The 21,124-nt window shown below is 40.8% G+C and overlaps 1 protein-coding gene across 2 annotated transcripts in view; it reads right to left on the bottom strand.

The window, feature by feature from the left end:
• The window catches only part of enox1 (ecto-NOX disulfide-thiol exchanger 1), a 142,581-nt gene extending 122,502 nt beyond the window's left edge, over positions 1-20,079 (bottom strand). Inside the window, exon 1 of one of the 2 annotated variants that reach the window (XM_085435367.1) lies at positions 19,834-20,079. The gene's annotated coding sequence lies outside the window, so the exon portion shown is untranslated. Of the gene's footprint in view, positions 1-13,835; positions 13,941-19,833 lie in introns of those variants that run through there. The other variant, XM_085435368.1, reaches the window with a different exon arrangement.
• Positions 20,080-21,124: the final 1,045 nt, after the last annotated feature.

Genomic DNA, 21,124 nt, shown 5'->3' with positions numbered 1-21,124 from the left:
TCCTGAGGATGTTTTACCAGTCGGTGGTTGCTGGAGTACTTTTCTATGCTGTGGTGTGCTGGGGGAGCAGCACAGCAAAGAGGGACTCATCCAGGCTGGAGAAACTGATCAGGAGGGCTAGCTCTGTGGTCGGCATGAAGCTGGACACTCTGGTGACAGTGGCAGAGAAAAGGACATTAAAGAAACTGATGGACATTATGAACAATGCTGGGCATCCTCTGCACACGGCCATAAACAATCAGAAGAGTCTGTTCAGTGACAGGTTGCTTCTCCCCAAGACAAGAACTAACAGACTTAAAAACTCCTTTGTCCCACACGCCATCAAACTGTTTAACTCCTCTCTGGAGGGGAGAGGGAGGGGAAACAGGAGGACAAAGGAGGGGGGAACAACTAAGCTGTAGTGCCTCTTCACCTCACTGTACAATACCTTGTGCAATACTTTTTGTAAATAGTCAACAGTGCAATAGACTCAATACTTGAAATGTGCAATTCACTTGTATTTTATTTTTTATTCCTATTTATTCTATTTATCCCCTTTGTATATTTTATTTATATTTGTCTCTGTATGTATGTATGTATGTATGTATGTATGTATGTATGTATGTATGTATGTATGTATGTAAATAACAATTCTGTAACTGTAACTTCGGTCGTTGCTGTGCTTTTTGGAAGTCGAATTTCCCAGAGGAACCCACCCGAGGGATTAATAAAGTTCTATCTTATCTTATCTTAAAAGTCTGTCAGGCAATAACAGCAATGACAGTAGGACGGAAAGATCACTGTCTAAGGTTCCAGAATAATGGACTGGAGGAAAAATGGTCTCCAGGTCACCTCTGTGCTTTTTGTCTACTGCACCAGAGAAAAACCCAAACCTCTAATCACCAGGTGAGCTAGGAGACCGATGAATTTTGGGAGCTGTAGTGTGGTGTGAGATGTGGCTGTAGGGGACAGGAGGCTGTCCAAGAGCATTTATCAGTGAAACCATCAGAGCAGAAGATGCTCTCAGCAGCCATTACTGTCACATGCTGCACTCTGCAAAGCAAACACACACACACATTCATCGTCGGAGCACAGCAGAGGCATTCATGCAAGCACGCGTTCACACGGAGAGTGATCAGCGTGGTTGTGTGGAAGCTCTTTGCTTGTGCAGCTTCTTGCCTGCATTTTTGTGCTGCCAGTAACCAGGTTTTTGAAATGAATTTAAGTCTCTGTCCTTGACTGTCTCACAGAGTACAACCACGATAAGCTGGTTAAAGAAAAAAATCTGAAAACAGCTTTCACAACAGAGGTCTAAATCACTGATCACTTAGCAGATTTATTCCCCGTTTCTCAGTTAAGTTGAGATATTAATGGACTTTTTACTCCTCGGGTTTTAATGCACCCCCGTATGTATAGCAGTAAGTGACGGCTTCATGATCAACAGATACTTCATTCAGTGAACACATCATTATTCACAGGGCCTGATGTGCAGTGATTTAAACTGTCTCTGTTTCAGTACAGAAACAGAGTAAACAGGCACTGTGCATGGGGCTAAAAGCTCTGCATCATGTTTTTTTGACAGAGATATCACACTATAATCATTTATTTGGCTTTGACTGATTTTTAATAAGCTTTTAATGAGGAAGTAGCACAATGTAAATCACAGATTAGCAGTCAGAGATGCTCTCAGTCACCAGTAATTGGAGCTGCACTGCAAAAAACTGCTAATTCAGCCTCAAGCTTTTAACCTGAATATTCACAGATTTTGTCAGCTGATGGATGTTTTCTGAACGCAGATTGTAATTCAGGATTTGAATTCAACATCTAATCCAAAGATTTTAAAATAAAATGGCTTTCTTTTATCTTTTGAGAAATTAGAAGCTTGTTGCCATTTATAACTATTGTGGAGTCTATTTTTAAGTCCATACTTGCTACTGGTTGTGCAGATATTCTGTGCACTCAAGTTGCCTGACTGACAAGCATTTTTCATGGTGCATTACACTAATGACAAACGTCATGCACCTACTTGTTATACTAGGATTGTATTTCACCATTGCATTTAGCTTTTGGGCTTCCATGAATTCAGCCTCACACACCTAATGGGTGAAGACGAATCTGTCGAGCGATTGGATGAGACAGTAAGTATCCATTAGCTCAAGATCCCTAATGCAGTTAGCAAAATGACTATTCAGTTCTGTATGTGAGGCTGATTTCATGGAAACAAAACTGAAGGTTGTGTTTGGCCCACACAGCTTCTCTAAGGAGATCAGTCATTACATCAGCCCCCTTGTGAGCTTTATCAAATCATCTGCTGAGAAGCTTTGTAGTTTATCTTGGACCAGCATTTTAATTTTGATCTCACATCTCAAATCTCATTCAGTCCTGTTTCTAAGAAATAGTGCAAAAATCAAACCTTTACTGTCATCCAATGATTTGGAACTTCTAGTACTCACTTTCATTTTTTCTGGCATTTGCCAGTCTTTACTGGCCTCTCATCAGCTGGGCCAGAATGCAGCAGCTAGGCTGCTAACAAAAACTAGCCACGAAATTCAGAATTTATTTAAAATTTTATTATTGACTCATGAAGCACTACATGGCCAAGCACCTGCATGTATATCAAAGCTACTGAGAAGATCATCATCATCTAATCAGGGTCTTTTAAGTGTTCCACCCTCTTATGCAGACGTGACAACGCTTATGAGGTTGTTGCTCACAAACTTTGGAACAATGTTTCTCAGCCTATCAGGTCAGATGAGTCTGTGGTTTGTTTTAAAGAGCTGCTGAAAACCCATTTTATAGGTTAGTGTTTCCTTAATCTTTCTCCAATAACTTTTGGCCATAGTTCATATTGAATGTGTCTTTGCTGGAATGAACGTAAGACCATATGTTTGAATGTGTGTCTGTGGTTTTATCCAAAGTGTGCAGCACTTTGTCACTGAGGAAAAAATAATGTTATTATTATTTATACCTATACTTACAACTCAACGTTGAAACAAATGTTTCCTGTAAGTATTCAGTGTTTTTGGAAACCTGCAGCATGATTTAAGCTGTTTCGTTTACCCAGATCTGTTTAGGTTTCCTCTGCTCTGATTCTGCTTTAGATTTAAGAACCAGATAGATCACAGGAGTTGGGAGAAGGGCTTAGAGCAAAATAAGGCATAACACCTTTCTTTAAAGTTGGTTCTTATTAAGCTGAAGCAGGTTTTCAATACTCAACCCTACCCAACAAGAGGTTCAAATATTTTACACAACGTTGAAAATATCTACATCCTTAGGCAGTTGTTTTTCAAGCAGAAATTTAGAAGAGTAAAGAAACTGGTTTGAACATTAGTCAGGCAAATAAAATGTCACACTGCTTGGTCTCAGTTGCTGCGGCTCTACTTAAGGCTGGCACTGACTCAGCAGAGTGAACATTACAACCGGCAGAAATCAGGGCAGCCGCAATGTGATCATCAGGACAGAGCAGAAAGCAGAAAGACAGAGGGTGTACGCTGCTGTCGGTGTATCAGGAGGTTTGGCAGGCTGCGGGCAGCTTGTTCCCTCTATTGTTCCCACTGCTGGATGGTGTCATGATCCGTCTTCTTTGTCCGGAGGAGTCCACTCTGTAATAAAAGCTCATCCCTCACTGCCTCCGACTGTCCTGTGGCTGTCAAACTGATGCAGCTACAGGGTGTGGTGTGTCATACATATAGGAACACAGTTTAAGCGCACTTGTGGGAACCTCTGGTTCTTGCCACATTTTTATCTGTTCTAAATTTGTTTTGCCAAATATAGTTTGTTAGAGAATGTACCTGCTGCCCAGAGGTGGTCAACCAATTTTCTGCCTGGCTGAAGATCAGGTCAGTATTCATAATTTTACAAATTAGTGGTCAAGACTAAGACTACCCTGGAGCCAAGCATCTCACATCTTTCATGTCTGATATTATCTATTAAGGAAATGACAGCACATCATTTTTGATATTTGTAGGAAACACCTTTGAGTCACTTCACAGTTCTGTCAAAGTAATGGCTTGATTTTTAATTTACAGATGGTAAACTAAAATGGGATGGTTCCTATATAGCGCTTTTCTACTCTACCTGAGCACTCAAAGCAAATTATACAACATGTCTTATTCACTAATTCACACAACCACTTTTTCTGTGGCTAAGTGCTTTCTATCTAACATTCACACTCCATTGAATATATCAGGGTTTAGTATATTGATCAAGGATACTTTGGCATGCAGACTGGAGCAGCCGGGGATCAAACCGCCAACCTTCCAATAAGCAGATGTTGTCCTCTACTTCCAAAGCCACACCCATCAAAGAGCTGGCAAATTAGCAAATCACAAAAAACAATTTTAACACCAATTTGTTTGTTTCTGGCATCGGTTGGAGTGACTGCGGTATTACTGAATGTTTTTCACAATATCCACATGAGTTCAAAACAAGGTTGTCTTTGGTCTCAGGAAGACTACCCTGGATCCAGAAATCTCACATCTTTCAGGTCTGATATTATATATTCAAAGAATGGCATAATTTGTTACTACGCATGATAGTTCTAGCATTTCAGATACACACCAGAAATACCAAACAGGCTAAATGGGCAAGCAGGCCCCTAAAGACCCTAGTGCGGGCCACCTTGGGTCATTATTATTTGTGTTCATTTGGTTCTATATAATTCCAACAACAAATCTGAATCCACATAAAGGGTTCTTGTGGCCAAAACAGCAGACTAGAGTCTGGAATTGAACTTGTTTCTAACATGAAAGGCTTTGCATGCCCGCCATCCTCCCCAAGCACCTGCTTGAAGCTCAGATACAGCTGATAATTGTTGGCCCAACATTGATTAAAAAACTAGATCTGGTAGACAAAGTATAAAAAATCATTTTGATTGCTTTACTAAATTCATGTGTTGTCCTGTGTTTACTTTGCCACTTGTCAGCAGCAGTGAGATGACATGACTGAAAAGTTCTGGCAGCAGTGCTTTCCCTGTATGCTTCAGTCTCTGTTATAAAACAACACTTGCTTTATCTGTCTGTCTGTCTTTGTCTGTCTCGGGACTGAAAAAAAAAACAGGTCTGGTGCTCCCCTATATGAAATACATTTTGGCTTATATAATGTAGTTATAAACAATTATATCACATAGGTTTGACACAACACAGACGACAGACCTGCTGGCATCGAATTCGTCAAACACAGTCAGGATGAAGAAAACTGTCTTTGCATTAATATTTGTTTTATCTGCATCAGACAGTTCTGGGGAAAGCAGTGAAATCAACCGAAGAAAAACAAAACCTATCCACAGCGGGACCCAAACACCACTCAGGAAGCCTGAAAACGTGAAAACCTGCACTGCTGATTCCTGCCAGGTGTCTTGCACACACTCACATCGCTGGATATAAAAGCTCCTCATTGAAACTGTGGGGATGTGTTGGTCTGCCACAGTGAATCTTGTGCCAATACACATCATGTCACCGAAAGCTTCACACAGCTACATATAACCCTGGATAGATAGAGGCGGATCAAGCCAGCGTGTTATTGGTGGGGGAGAGTATGGGAAGTCATGCTGTCCTTCTTTAGGATTGACCTACATTCATTCCCTTGCTTGATCCTAAACTTAAACTCACCTTAAATCACTCTTGATCATAAACTTGTATGAATTTAATAATTACAATTTCTTCCCAAAATCAACGTTTTAGTAGACTCTAAAATGTGTGATGCAAGTACATGTATATCCACAAGGGTCAGTCTCTTTCTTCTTATGGAATCTGTAGCGATCAGGCTTGTTTATCAACAAATACATCATAATTCATTATTATTATTATTATTATTGGTGGTGGTGGTGGTGGTGGTGTTATTCTAATTACTATTATTAATATTTGACTATAAGTAGTCAATCTGTTTCTGACATTGTATTTAAAGTTAGTGAAAGAGAAATATGTTGTGTGAGATGAAAGACATAGAGAGGTTATTAAGCTTCTAATACAAATTAAAGTTAAAGTTATAACATCTGAACTCACATATAAAGCTCACATTAAGATCTAGCATGACTTGCACTTCTCTGGAAAATCACTGTCCACTGCAAATGCAAATGCAAAGCATGCTTCATAACCTCCACGCTTTAAGGTTTCCAGTGATAGCTCTGTGCACGTCCACCTCTAAATTGCAAAAGTACAAACTGTTGATTGTTCACTGTCATTGGTTTTTTAGACAAACAGATGGTTGCCTCTCCAACCTAAATGTACACTAATAATCTGAGAAACAGCTGGGCTCAGCTTACTGAACCACATCCCCAAAGCATTATATATGCAAACCTACAGTATAATTATCACCCAAATAGAATAATAACTGAAAAAAAGCAATAAATGGACATTATTTTAAATGAATTTCCCTGGAGGAACAGACCCGAGGGATCATTTAACAAAAAAGACCCTTTTTGTGACTCATGTATCTTGCATCACTCAGCTCTGTCCCCTAAAAAGACCTTGTCCTGTTGTTGGAGCCATCACTGTGGCAACATTATTTCTTGATCTGCTCCAGAAATCTGCTGGAAAATAGAGGCTGACACTAAGTAGAAAGTGCAGCAGGTGGAGAACTGTGCCGAGCTCACTGGGGCTGCAGACCAGAGCAAAGATTAATGTTTCCATTTGCATTTAAAGAGGGTGGAGTTAGAGTCAGCAGGAAGAGAGACTCACTGGCAAAGCAGCTGATTATTTCTTGGTCATTTATTGCAAAAAACCAACAAAACAGTTTACATATTTTTAATCATTTATTTAAACAAGTGTGGGTGTGCTTCCTTCTGCATACATGCACACACACATGAGGATACGGGCTACTCACTCAAATACATACAAATTGGGAGACTCTGCACAAGTATCCATTGGACAAACTTCAGCTCTCGATGCATTACTCGCTCTCTGAATCTCTGGTCGGCTTCTGTGTGTGTGTTAAGTTTCATCTGGCAAGGACTGGCATCCTGCCTCTACATCGCTGCATGAATGAACACAGGCTTACAGCTGCAGCCGTGCAGCAGCATTATGAGTGCACGCACACATAGAAGTAGCAATGTGTAACACACTGTGACTAAAAACCCGAAGAGAGAGCTGCTGATCACGTTGTTCGGGCTACAGCTATTTCACACAGTTTGGAAACTGGGAACAGTCCACCAGTGGTCCTCAACCACAGCACCGTAAACTTCCAACACAAATGGGATTATAAAAGGGGGGCTTGCAGCGACAGACCACAATCTAATTACTCCACGGGATCATCTTGCCTCATAACATTGAAATAAAAGTATTACCTCTCCAGACCTAACATGTGCACGCGATTTGAGTCTCGCCTGCACATTTAAAGGAAATAAGCCGAGAGAAGAGGATAGCAGATGATGTCTTTTATTTGAAACAGCACTCTCATGAAGAGAAGAGATCGGGAAAGACTAATATTCAGTTCACACTTGGCCCCTTCAGGCATCTTGGGCAGACTGAGCTTCTATCCAGTATCTAAACAGCCCAGAGTAAACGTGGCCAGGATGAATTAGGTATAGGCTGCAACCATGTCAAGCAGTAGTTTGAGCTACAATGTGGCCATAAGCAGACAAATCCCAGAGGGCTTTTCCTGCATCTGTCGCCCTGACAGAAAGTATGGGATTTGTATCAACGCCAATCTAAACTATGCCCAGTTTCCTCTACTGCAGGCATATTTGGATAGAACAACCATTAGAACTATATGAAGATCATGCAGACCAGGTAAACATTTGACAATCAAATAGACTGAAATGGCACATTAGAAACATAAAAAGAAGGTAGTGATTGTTGGTCAAAGCAGTGAGTTTGTTCCATAAGAAAATGATTCCTTTTGCCAAGAAAGTGGCGGCTCTGTGGAGATGATATTTGTCCATCTGTTTGACCATCTGTAGGATTACACAAAAAGATATCAGGCGGGGCATGTGCAAAGGAAACACCCACTGAAATATAGCGGGGATGCAAATTACTCTGAGAATTTATATGGAGAGATTTTGAAGGGGTTTTGCTGAACTGTAAATGCCCTTATAGTATTGTTTTTATGTTTATAATGTTTTTTAAGTCAAAATAAATGTAAATGAACAGAACTGTGAAGCTACACATATATTCCAGATTCTGTTGGGCAATTATTTAACCAGTGTTACTCTTTTTCTGCTGAAACAGGAGCAAGTCAATTTTTAAAAGGAGTGAACTAAATAATACAAGGATTCAAGTTAAAGGAGGCATCTTCTTATCTATAAAATATTCCATTTGTAATGAGATCAAACAGAAAAATGAAACATCTTCCAAACTGTAAATGATCAGACAGTTAATCACTTATTTCTTATTTCACCGTTTCTGTTTCAAACTGTACATACTGCACACACCATTTCTTGCACTAGCTTCCTAAAAAAGCTGTTCTTGAATTTTTTTTTGTCTTATCTTTGTTTCTTTTGACATTTTAATAAAAATATAAATGTTGTCTTATCACATAAGACCCAAAATGTAACTTTGTTTTTCATTTGGTTTTTTTGTCGTGCAAACTGGCCTGACTAACTTTACATTTTTTATTGTTTTAAAATTTTGATTAGAAAGAAAAGGCAGGATTAATCAAAAAGAACCAATAAATCAAGTTAAAAATGGGAAATATTCCAAATAATCTCCATTTGCCACCCTTTTGTGATCTTAATGAAACTACACAATCGATTAAAGTTGCTAATAAATTCTGTTGTTTTGTTTCTGTAAGCTGCATGATGTGTTTGACTGTGTTTCTTGATAAAGGTCTCAGAACAGAGCCACATCAATTAATCAACTCAGCTGGCAATAATTTTGCAGAGACATTGCTATGAGCAGATTCATTTTACAATATGCACCAATGTGAAAAGGTTTTTTTTTTAAGTACGCAGAAAAGCTGATGAATTTCCACATGTACTTCCAGCAGTGCAGCTCCATCACTGCCATTTAAAACTGCCAATTCCCAAAAATGTAATATACTGTATATGTAAACATGCTGTATAAATGGGGAGTATTTGTCAGCAATGACATCAAAATGTTTTTGCTCCATAATCTCTCCATAAATTTTCAAAACACGGACATTGGCTTGTTTTAGGTTCTCAAATGTGATGTTGTCTTTTGTTGCATATTTGCTAGTAAAACTGGACATTCTAAATTTTTGGATCTTTAGTTTACTTTAAAATTGTAATTTATTTCTTTGTTTATTGTTTAGTTTACTGGCAAATTTTCTGAGAAACCAGGCTAGTGGTTGAGGGCGTATATGGATCTGCATTGGACTTTCCGATTAAATAAAACTTAGAATAAAGAAATGGATGAAACCAGCACAAATGAACTGACAGCTGAATCAATAATGAGAAAGTCATTAGTTGCAGGCCTGCATCGGCCGCTGCGTCTCAGACAGACAGGAAGTAAATCCTATTTCCTGCCACTCTCCTCTGCAGCTTTCAGCACAAATCAGATTTACTTGATGTGTAGCCAGAAAAAGACCACACAGCACACACACACACACACACACACACACCAGCTATTGTGTGAATCAGACTGCACTTCAGTCACAGCATTTCTTCCCCTCCGGCTGCTTCCTCCATCACGCTGATGGCCGATCCTCCTTTGATGTGCTGCCGCTCTGTGATCTGCCTCTGTATGTGCTCCCATGCTTCTAACTATGTGTGTCTTAATAGCAGTGAAAAGCTCAGTGTGTTAAGGTATCAGTCGATGAACAGAAAATTTACCACAGCCCTTATGATGCTGGGCATGTTGATGCTGTGTATTTTTCTGAGTCAAACATTTGGCTGTTTAAATATTCATTCTGTTGATAAACCAATTATTGAAGCTCATACAATTAAGACACCAGAACAATTTATTAATTTTATTTTATTATTTTGCTTTTGATTGTTTAAGCTATTGATTAATGTATTCATTTTTAGCTTATTAAAACTTTAAAATGAGTAACAAAAATGTGCCAAGCTGATCAGCTAGTTGCAGCTTTTAAGGGCTGATGACACCCATCGGTTAGCAAGCTGCATCCACAAACTGGCTGTAACAGCAAAGTAGAAGCCCAGTCTTGGCTTGACTTTCACAACAATTAATATGGCAGCAATCCATATTTTTATCATAAAATTTAAAATGCTCCAAAAGGCACCAACACCACAAACCAGTTCAGTAACTTCAGTTAGTGGAGGAGAAGCAAACAGCTGCCTGTCAGTTTAACTGAGCATCGCTCTAACTTTAAGCTTTGATAAGGTTTAGAATTCACTCTTTGCTCCATGAAATGGTAAACTAATGATAGAGGTTAAAATCATTTTTGCACCACATTGTACACGTGCCCTTTTTTCTGTTATAAAGACGGGCATTTTAACATGAAAGTCTATGGGCCTTGCTCACTTTTGGAACCAGCCTCAAGTGCCCACTTGAGGAACTGCAGTTTTTCCCACTTTTGGCTTCATTAACTATTGCACTACTATAAAATACCCATCAAACCTTCCTACAGCACATTTACATGCCTCTGTGACTAAACTCCAAAATACTTTAAAGTCCTAAATATACAGTTTTTGATATAAAGCAGAGACATCCTTTTTCTTAATTCAATTAAATTGTATTTATATAGTTTCAAATCACAACAACAGTCAAACAAATTGATTAAAAAATTAAATTCTAACTAACAACTATTTATTAAATTAATAAGCTCCAGCCTGGACAGAGAAATATGAGAGGGGCTGCTGTTTGATTCTGAAAGCTACAGCAGCTTACTGGAGTGACAGTAATGACTTTGTCTCCATTAACATGAGGAGGAGGAGGAAGCAGGAAAGGGGCTCACTGAGGTTAATTCTGGTAACATGCCCTCCCTTCTTCAGTCTCAGAGTCTGAACTAGAGCTGCTTTCTACAGAAGAAACATTCTAGCTCTTATAGCGACTGTTCATTTGTTCCCTCGATCAAACCAAGAAAAAGATCACGTTTCTATGTTGAGGAGCAACACCTGCCTTGTAGAAAAATAACTTGCCATGGTTACAGCATTAACACAACTGACATCTTTTCTGATTTTACTTTGTTAAAGACTGAGATATGTGTGAAAATCACAGATCACTTAAGACTGAATTTGCTATTTCCAACCAGAGACTGCACAGTAGAGACTGACGGCTGAGCATGTGATATTGAGCTACTGCCTTCTGCCTGGCTCTAATATGAGCACACACCTCTTGGACTTGCCTCTTGATGCTTGATGCTCAGTGTAGGAAGATGAAACGTTTTCTTGGTCCCAGAGTTTTGAGTTGAGTAGCTCCATAATTCCTTTTGGTGTTGAGAATTATGTGTTTAAAGTTTTTCTTACAAAAGTTGATTGATTTTAAAATCGTATTGCTCACTTTTAAAATCATAAATAACACCACGCCCAGCTATCATAAAGATCTCCTCAGCTTTTATACCTCTAGGAGAGCGCTTAGATCAGCAGGCCAAATGCTCCTGGTGCGACCTAGATCCCGCGTTAAGACCAGAGGTGACCGTGCATTCGCCTCTGTTGCACCCTACCGCTGGAATAATCTTCCTCAAGCTATCCACGCGTCTGATTCAATTCAATCTTTTTGGGCTTCTTTGTATTATTGTGAGTGATCAGCAAAGCTGGATTATGACTTTATTTCCTGTCTCCAAGTCCTGCATTTGGATCTACAGTCTGCCTTCCACACAGCCATTACTTGGCACTGATAATTGTCTCTACAGGTTTTCTGTCTTAGGCTTGGTTGCTCTTAGCTTACTAGCTTCTCTTTCTCTGGTCACTACTATGAAAACTCTGGTTGCAAATTACATTGAAAGCATGAGAAGGCAAATTGGATTTGTCTGAACTTCTCTCCAGATGGGAGTTGAAAATGGATAGAACCATTCCAACTCCAGCTCCCCCAGAAGGGCGAAGACTTCTTCTCATCTAGATGTTCTTGACCCAGTGCCCATCCTATCTGAATAAAATGTGTTCCTTTTTAAGAATGTTTTACTCTTTTCTGTTTGTGAATATGTGTTTTTACCTAAAAGTCAAACCTAGCAGTATTTAAAGTGCTTTATGTCAGGATGTTTTCTGATTTGATAGTTATTGAGCACAGCTGTTAAAGCATCAGAATCTGGGTCTATGTTTCTGACAGCATCTAAATAGTTTGTTACAGCCTGTTTTTTGTTTTTTTTTCTAATACAGCTTTTGTCTTGCAACTTGTGCTATTTGAGTGCAATAATAAATCACTAGAGTGCCCCTTTAAGTGAACCCATTCACCCCTTCAGTCAAAGTAATTTCATTCTTGCATTTATAGTGACCCTCTGGCCTTAAAAACATTTGTCTTTCTGCATTAAAGCTGACTATTCTGCGCTGCAGCTTGAACGCATGGCACTGCGCTGTGAATTCAGGAAGCACGTGCATATGCATTTTGTTTTTTCCCCTCAGACCAGACGCTGCCCTCCTGCTCACACCGCACTGGTTGTAAATCTCAGAGTCTGATTTCTGTGACAGCGAATGAAAACCAGCTGTGAGGAGCGAGCGAACAAGCGGGAGAGAAAACTGGTCTGGAGCCAGAAGTCAGTCTGAATGCTGAGTCTTCCAATCAATACACAGCTGGCGACTCCTCTCTCACACACAAACTCAAATAGCTATCCTTTGGAGGACTCTGCCTCACTTCCATTGATTCCCCTTGTCATGACCTTAAGCATCAGGACAGCATACCAAATCTTTAAGTGATGCTTCATACAAACAATGTATTTTTTCATCCCCTTCTCAACATTCAGCTGGGTTTCAGCTGAGATCAGGTCAATTTTTTTAATGTTATTTTGATGTTCTTCTTACCTTGTCTCTTCATAAAAGATGGCCAGACCAGAAAATAGCCTTTTTCTACCAGTACCTACTCAGCTTGACTTTTTTTTTTTTTTTTTAGTTTTCCCATTAGGTGGTAGTATCTAGTACCAGGTACTTTTGTAGTATCTACTCGGGCGGGGTTCCAATCAATCTGAGTCAATCCGAAAATGTGATGTCAACAGACTGAATGCCACCGATTGGTCAGTCAGTGACGCAACTCAATGATTCATGAGTGTGACTCCTTCACAAAAATTAAATCCATCAATTTTCAGTTATGTTGTTTGTGTCGCATACAAATGACATCACATGACTTTTGGCCATGTTGCACCTGAGAGGCTTCTCATGTTGCTTTGGCCACGTAGGTACTAGCAGAAAAGAAGCAAAGGGGAAGCCAATAAGGAAGTGCCTTTTACCTGCATTCTTACTGGTCAGCAGGAGGCAAAAACAGAAGTATGATTTTATCTAACCCCATGGTAAAATAACTGTACTTTTCTCTTTATTTATGACCTCAACAAACATCTCCTTGATGAGGCTGTTGTTTTAATCGCATGTTAGTCTTCTAGTAAACAGCATGAGGCTAATTTTAGTCAATTATGTTAACCTTTACAATAAAATTAAATTTTATTTATGTAGTGCCAAATGACAACAACAGTTGCCTCAAAGCGCTTTATATTGTAAGGTCAGTGTTGGGTTACTTTTAAAATGTATTCCACTACAGATTACAGAATACATGCCCCAAAATGTATTTTTGAGAGTAACGTATTCTGAATACTTTGGATTACTTAATATATTATCATGGTTTTACAACTACATGAATGTACTATTGCTGTGTGATTTATTACTATTACTGAAGGTCTGCGGTCTCAGGTCTCCAAACCATAGTAAAGGGACCTCTGACTAATACGTCCAGAGCTCTGGCTAATACCTCGGTTCCCTCTGGCTCATAGCCGAAAAATAGCTTTACAATAACGGAACTTGTTGTTTTTGGAGGAAAACACGAACACGGTGTACAGTCGAGTCTTAATAGCTTACTTACAACTGGGCTCGTCAGGCACTCTTCTTGGCTGCAGTGGTTATTATTATATTTACATGCTTCCAGCTCCCGTTTCTGCTCGATGACAGCTCGTACTTTTCCACTCTCATTTTTCTCCCTCCTTGCGTTCACAGACACATAACGGGCATGGCAGTCCATTCTCCCTGCAGCACGGACTACACTGCCCATGAGGCTACATTCTTTAGAGCTATGCCTGTAGCATTCTGCCTATTAGCTTAGCACAACAACAAAAAGGTGCTCTCTCACCCAGGAAACACACAGTTGCAGAGAGCGTTGCCCTGTAACCATGGCAACCGTAACGCTGCAGCCTGGAACAACAGAACGTAGCTGTCAAACCAAACCCAAACAGTCCTGACCCGCGACAAAATGAAACAGGAAAGTACCGCAGTGTAATCCATTTATTTCAACAAAGTAACTGTATTCTATATACCACCTTTTTAAACGGTAACTGTAACGGAATACAGTTACTCATATTTTGTATTTTAAATACGTAATGCCGGGCTCACACTGCGTTTTTTTTCAGTCACGCGATTCAGCTCCTGCTCAAACTGTACGATTGACTCGCAGGGGTTAGAAGTTCATAGGTCACGATGCAGGGTCTCACACTATACGACCCGGTGCTCTGATGCGACCCGAGTGCTCACACTGTGCGTCCATAAAATTAAGGTTATAACAGAAATTCTGTCGCTCGCTCTCCCTTTCTGTCTTTCACTCACACAGACACGCACACCACCGCCATCAACTTTGCTAAATTGCTAATGAAAAACATTGATCAGGCATTGAGCAGCAATGTCTATCCAACTATTTTCACGGTTGTTGTGGTCGTGATAATTTTGTGAGGCCACATCGAAAAGGCTCAGATGAGCTTTCCAAAGTTCTACAAGTGCCTCCATCGCTTGTGTCCAGATCACACGCTGCACTGTCGTGCTGCGCCGTCTTTTTCGCTGACATTTGTGTTTGCGCGTGCGCAGTGTGAGAAACTGCGGTGACACCCTCATGACCAAGCGATTGATGATCGGGAGCTGGTCGTGAAGTGTTAATCGCTTCTCGTTACCCCACGTATACTACACGATGCACGACGCACGATGAAGGCCAAAATCGCCAAAACGCTCGCACGACTCAAAAATCGGCTCAAAATGGGCCAGAAATCGCATAGTGTAAGCCCAGCATAACGGCGGTAAATGTATTCCGTTACTCCCCGACACTGTGTAAGGTAAACACCTTACAATAATACAGGGAAAATCAAATAATCCACTTATGGGCAAGCACTTGGTGCCAGTGGGAATGAAAAACTCCCTTTTTACAGGAAGAAACCTCCAACAAGACCAGGAGGCAGACATCTGGGGTGACCAGTTGGAAATGAGGGCAGAGAGACTGATGATAAACAAGCCAAGAGCAAACTGTGATTAATAAATTGCAACAGCACACACCAATTTCTCAGTCAGATCCAATACAAGTTCATAACATACTGTTACAGAATGTAGTATTGAATAGAGAGTGTAAAGTTTAGAATGGAATATCTAGCATTTGTTTTAGGTAAAATTAAGTTTTGTCAATCACTATTTTTCAAACGAAAAACAAAAATGTATTTTCTACAACACAAGCCTTTTATTTATTTTATGAGGGGAGGCAGATGTAGTTTGATATGTGACTGCTGGTCAGACGTTAGAGGACATGAAACAGTATATTTATACTCAAAACAAGATTCAAGTGTACATATTTAAACACCTATAAATGAGTGAGTGAGGTTTGTTTTTTTTCAATGCCCACAGTTTGACGTGTATTTCAGGTTTGCGTCCCCACAGTGAGCTGAAATCCAGGGAAACAGAGACTCTCACTCACACATAAATGCTGGTGGAAACATCTCTAGTGAATAATTCCTCCCGTGGTGGAAGAGCCTAATGCTCCCACCGTATCTCAAAATACCACCGCAATTAGCGACAGTCTTCCCCATTGAGCTCTGCAGCGTGGGGTCAATTAATGTTTGTGAGGCAAAATCTGCAAAAGACACGAGGAGGATGGATAATCGCATAACAGGCTAACAGGCTGCTTTTGCCACACGGTGTAATGAGATGCACCGAACACAATCACGACAGGTAAGAGTGAAGAGATTTTCAGTCCAATCTGAAAAACTGAAAGAGGAGCCCGTGTCTGTGCGTTGAATGATGGAGGCCGCGTCACATTGTTTCCACTCTGTCCTGTGAGAAATCATCAGCCTCGTTCCCCCCAACGACCCGGCCACCTGGGGAAAATTTGGTGCGCAGCCGCCACCACCGCCACCATAGCTCTAATCCCTTCAGCCTCACGCGACCTCAGCAGCCGGCCACCGCTGGGCAGAGTGGTGTCAAATTCTACTGCAGTGACTCCAGAGCTGATATTCAGCAGTCACAACGTCGTGTCAGTTAATGATGTAACAGCCGGCTGTTTGCCTGCAGACAATAGAGAAGCTGTTTGTTGTTGATGATGATGAGTGGTGTCTGTGTTTCCACGGCCTCCTGGGAAACACTGTTTTAATGTCACTCATTCACAGGCATCGTGACAGGGCGATCTAGCCAACACCAAGCCTCACTCTGGATACTCACTGATTGATACATTGTAGAACTGAAGCAAGTAATCAATTAGCTGAGCTATTAATCTGAACTGATTTTAAAATAGCTGGACACTATAGCTGGAACCAGAATATCTGTTTCTTTGTTTTCTTGTTTAGAAACATCAGGACCAGCTCATCATTGCTTCATGTCAGCTTCATTTTTTTTCACTGTGCATCTTTTGAGGGTAATTTTTCTGCAAAAACACAATGCTTTCGGTGTGTAGATTTTTCCAATCTGAAAAATTCATAGTTTATCATTTTTGCAATATGTAATGGCCTTAATGTCAAAAGCAGAGAGGGTGCCTGTCTCCTGAATCTAAATCCAAGCTGGATAACAGAAGATGGGTCTGAAAACTGAGGGATGAGACTGAGTCTCCCTATCTACTTTTAAATACCCTAGGAACCAAAAGTAACCCACCAGTTCAAACCCTAAGAACAGATATCGACATATAGATAAAACAGTTCACTCTTAAAAGATTACCAGTGGATGGAATGGAAGGTCTTATATCGGATATCTGCGGACTTTAAGGAAAGCCCTGAAAATTTAGCAGTTGTCCCCAGAAGCAAATCAGCTAACTAGCTGACAGGTCTCCAGACCCGTAGGGAATTTTGACTCTTTCTGCAAAGTAACATTACTTTTGTGATTAACTCTAGCACACACAGCAGGTTTGCTTCTCGTGACTTAACTGCAGGAAACCAGAGCCCAGCGTTACAGAATTCTGTTATCTGGATTCACTTACGCTAACAGCTGCAATCAGTGTAAGCAGTCATATGAAGCTGGTTATCAGCACACTAAGGTAAACCAGGGTATCTCTGCGCATTCACATTATACGGGTGGAAGCATGGGGTTGGCATGTCGTACCTGCTGATTTCAAATCTAGAACATGACCATCTCTGGAGCAGCATGAGGTACCATGGTGATATACCCTGATAAGAAGTGAACCACAGAAAACTCAGGGTTAACCCTGAAGTTACCCGGATAAGACAAAATCCTGCTCTGTAATATAGTCTTTAGGTCGAATCGTGAGCAGCAACCAATTAATTTTTAACAACACGTGTAACTGCAAAGACCAGCAGACAGAATGCAAGTATTTAACACATCCAGATGACACATTATCTCCACAATGAAGCATAAATTGGCTAAAGAGACAATCACTGGTAGAGACCAAAATCAGAACAAGAAGGGAGAAAATTCATTTATAGGACTAAAACACAAGATCCCATAAGGAATAATCATGCTGGCTTGAAATGAAATTAAGTGTCAATGGGTAGCATGCTATTGATGATGTGATCAACTGATCAGACACCCAAATCATCCAATTCCCAGTGTTCTCAGCCCTGACCGGTGCCCAGCTGGTCAGCCTCATGTAAGCAGCCTCAAGAATGAGGTGATGCATTTCATGCATGCACAATACGTGCACAGTGGCACCGGAAAACAGTCACAGACACTCACAGCTACAAGCTAACATCTTGTTAGCGTGGAAGCTCCTCACTATGAGTGAAAACAAAAAATATACCAAAGTGAAAGAATCACTGGGAGACCACCACCTAAACATTCATAACAGCAAACCTTAATCAGACACTTAAAGCACCCTCACACAAGTGAACATGGACATTTTAAAGAAGCTAACAAAGGAAAAGTGGCTAGCAGCCTCGTTATAAGCAAAGGTCTTAGAGAGAAAATTAGTAAAAATCTGTAAAAATCAGAATCTGCCAATGAAACTGTAATCAGTGCAGCTAAAAAAATTACTCATAAAAAATGCATGTCAATTTTTTCTAGCAAATTTCACAGCATATCTCTGGAGACTGAGGTTTCATGATAAGACAAAACCACATCATATTGATCTAAGAGGTAAAAACTGATTAATCGAGATAATTAATAGCAGATCAATCTCTTAAAGCTGATATTCCCATCCTGCAAATTTTCACAAGTCACAGGTCACTTGCCAAAACTATACCACTTCACCATTAAGGTGGCAAGATTTAAATAAAAGAAATATTCATAACAAATAATAAATTGTGCAACAAACTGAGCTCGAACACTTGGATGATGCTCAGAGAGAATCTCTCTCGGAGGCCTGGTATTGGTTCATCCTGAGTCACCTAACCATCAGATTTAAGGAAGTGTTTGTTATTAACACTCCCTGACGCCATCTCTCCATGGTGCTGAGGACGTCTTGTTTATCCTGAGCTTCTCAGCATCAGCACATGGTAAACTAAAGACTGCTTTAGTCTAGTAATTTGTTCAAATTAAACCTATTTACACTTTTTTTTACTGCATTATTATTTAATTTGACATTTAATGAGGATTTCCCTTATAGATTTTACACAAACTGGTAGAGTGAGCTATAAAGAAAATAATCTTCCTTTGTTAGCTTTCCTCAACATTTCCCCTTAATTACTCTCTTATTTCTTAAAAACTCCAATAGAGCCAGACGTAATAGCTGTGACATTCCTTTTCTCAATTTCCACTATAATTAATACCAAACGCCACTCAGTTTATTGGAAATACTCTTTTAATTTACAACTAAACATCCAGGAAATATCCAGGAAATGAGCCAGACCCATAAAACCCTCAATTTGGTAATGGCTCCATGGCTATGACAGCATGTGAAAGCAGGTGACTGGTGTGAGCATGACAATGACAAAGGCAGCTCTGTGTGTGCTGCTGAAGGGTCGTCAAGGTGACTTGATAGCAAGGGCATCCTTTCCTCCACCACAGCTGATCTCCCCTGCACACACCCCAAAACCAAAGACCAGCATCACATAAGCTCACACAGCAGCAGGGCCAGCATTTAAACGCCACCAAACACACACAGAAAAAACCCATCACACCGCCTCTCAGGTGCAAAGAGTAGAGTGAGCAGATGTGCATTTGCAATTAATCTCCTTCCCCCTCCTCTGGATTTTCTAGAAGCAGAAGTGCTGAGCCTCTATTTGGTCACTTTCAGTCCTCATTTATTCGCCTTTTCATTTCTTTCTTTTTTTACTCTTAGTGACTTCTAGCCTCACTCCGGCTGGATTACACTTTTAATTGGAGAATCTGTTGAACAATAGGCGGATCCAGAGCCCCGTTGTTACAGACACCTCTGTTCTCCCCGCTGGCTGAAAAGCGCCACGGCACCGCGTTAAGTTGTCAATAGCGAGTCCCCGTTAATCAAAATGAATAAACAGTCACTAACAGAGCTTCGGTTCTGGTTTCACCCCGCTGTTTCACACTGAGCTCGGAAGGATGAAGTAACGAGAGAGAGATAGAAAGGGGGTAGAAAAGGCATCAGCGCCTTCCAGTAAACCGCTCAGCGGGCTGACAGGAGCGTGTCATCTACCGGGGAAATGAAACACACACACCGGTCTAAAACACAGCAGAGAGCGCACCTCTCCGTACCTTACCGGGTCACACAGCGGAAGATTCGATAGATGCTCCGCAAATCCGCAAATTGCGTCAGCGTAATAAATCCCGGTGTTTGTGAGTGTGTGTGTGGGGGGGGAGAAGCTGGGAACAATCCTCCGTGTGTCTCTTCTCAGGCGCTCTCAGCCAGCAGTCACCGATACACCGCCGCCGCCGCTGCTGTTGCTGATGCCTCCGGTAGGAAGAAACCTTGGAGCGCGTCACCGACAGATAGAGAGAGGCAGAGAGGCAGAGAGAGAGAGAGAGAGAGACGTGCACGACGGCAGGGTCTGGTGTCTGTCAGCGGCCGGTGGAGCCTGGGACAGCAGGGGGGGATAGAAGTGAGTCGGGGGGTAGTCGTCAAACTAGGTTATGACATAAAATAATAAGAAATAAAGAAAGCGCTTATTGGTTTGATATTTCATCTTCAGCAATTAACCGGGCATTGAGGTAGAAATTTGGAGCCACATTATTGAGAACCAACTGAATTTTTGTTGGCAGCAAAGCCAGAGCTCTTTATCCCAGAGTAAAAAGACAAGCTCCCATACCTGAGTCCTCTCTACAGGTCATTGTTGTTACTTCACCAGGATCCGGAGCTCTAAAGCAGAAACAGTGAGTTTGGTTTCTACTGCTGGTCAGACTTTAAACCAGGTGTTGTTCCAAAAAAGTGATTTCCTATGTGTGTGTGTGTGTTTTATGTGTAATGTCTTTGCTTATATTGGAGAATAGACTAAAGACGACAGGATTTATGAAGGGTTTGTTTCTGCTGCCCTCTTGGCCAGATCAGTTAAAGCAAAAGTGAGCCTTTTTAGCTGGATAGAAAAAGATAAAAGTCACTTTGTCAAAAGCTCCAGTTTCTGCCTTGTGATAGAAATTCAGTTAAATTCTTAGGTAGTTTAGCGCCAAATCACAACAGCTGTTCCATCGTGCTGGTTTATATTGCACAATAAAACAGAGAAAACCCCAAAAATCTGATGCATAAGCACACAGTGGGATTGAAAAACTCCCCTTTAGCAGTATGACATTTCTGCAGCAGAACCAGGCTCAGGGAGGGGCACCCATCTACTGTGACCGGCTGTGGGTGAGGGGAGTAAGACAACAAAGACACACTGTGGAAGAGAGCCAGAGATTAATGGGTTAACCCTATAATTAATGAGAGATATTTTTGATGTATGTTTCACAGATTATAGGCCAACAGGTCATTTTCAACAGCTTAAATCTGAACATCTGATCAGTTATTTGTTTCTTCAGTGACACGTCACACTGTAACAGGGTGTGCTTTACTACTTCTGC

This window comes from Copadichromis virginalis, linkage group LG16, assembly GCF_057382275.1.
Source record: "Copadichromis virginalis isolate Kocher_CV1m ecotype Utaka linkage group LG16, C_Virginalis_male_GT1.1, whole genome shotgun sequence".
Taxonomy (NCBI): Eukaryota; Metazoa; Chordata; class Actinopteri; order Cichliformes; family Cichlidae; genus Copadichromis; species Copadichromis virginalis.
The sequence above is the reverse complement of the archived record's forward strand: the minus strand, read 5'-3'. Positions and strand labels throughout refer to the sequence as shown.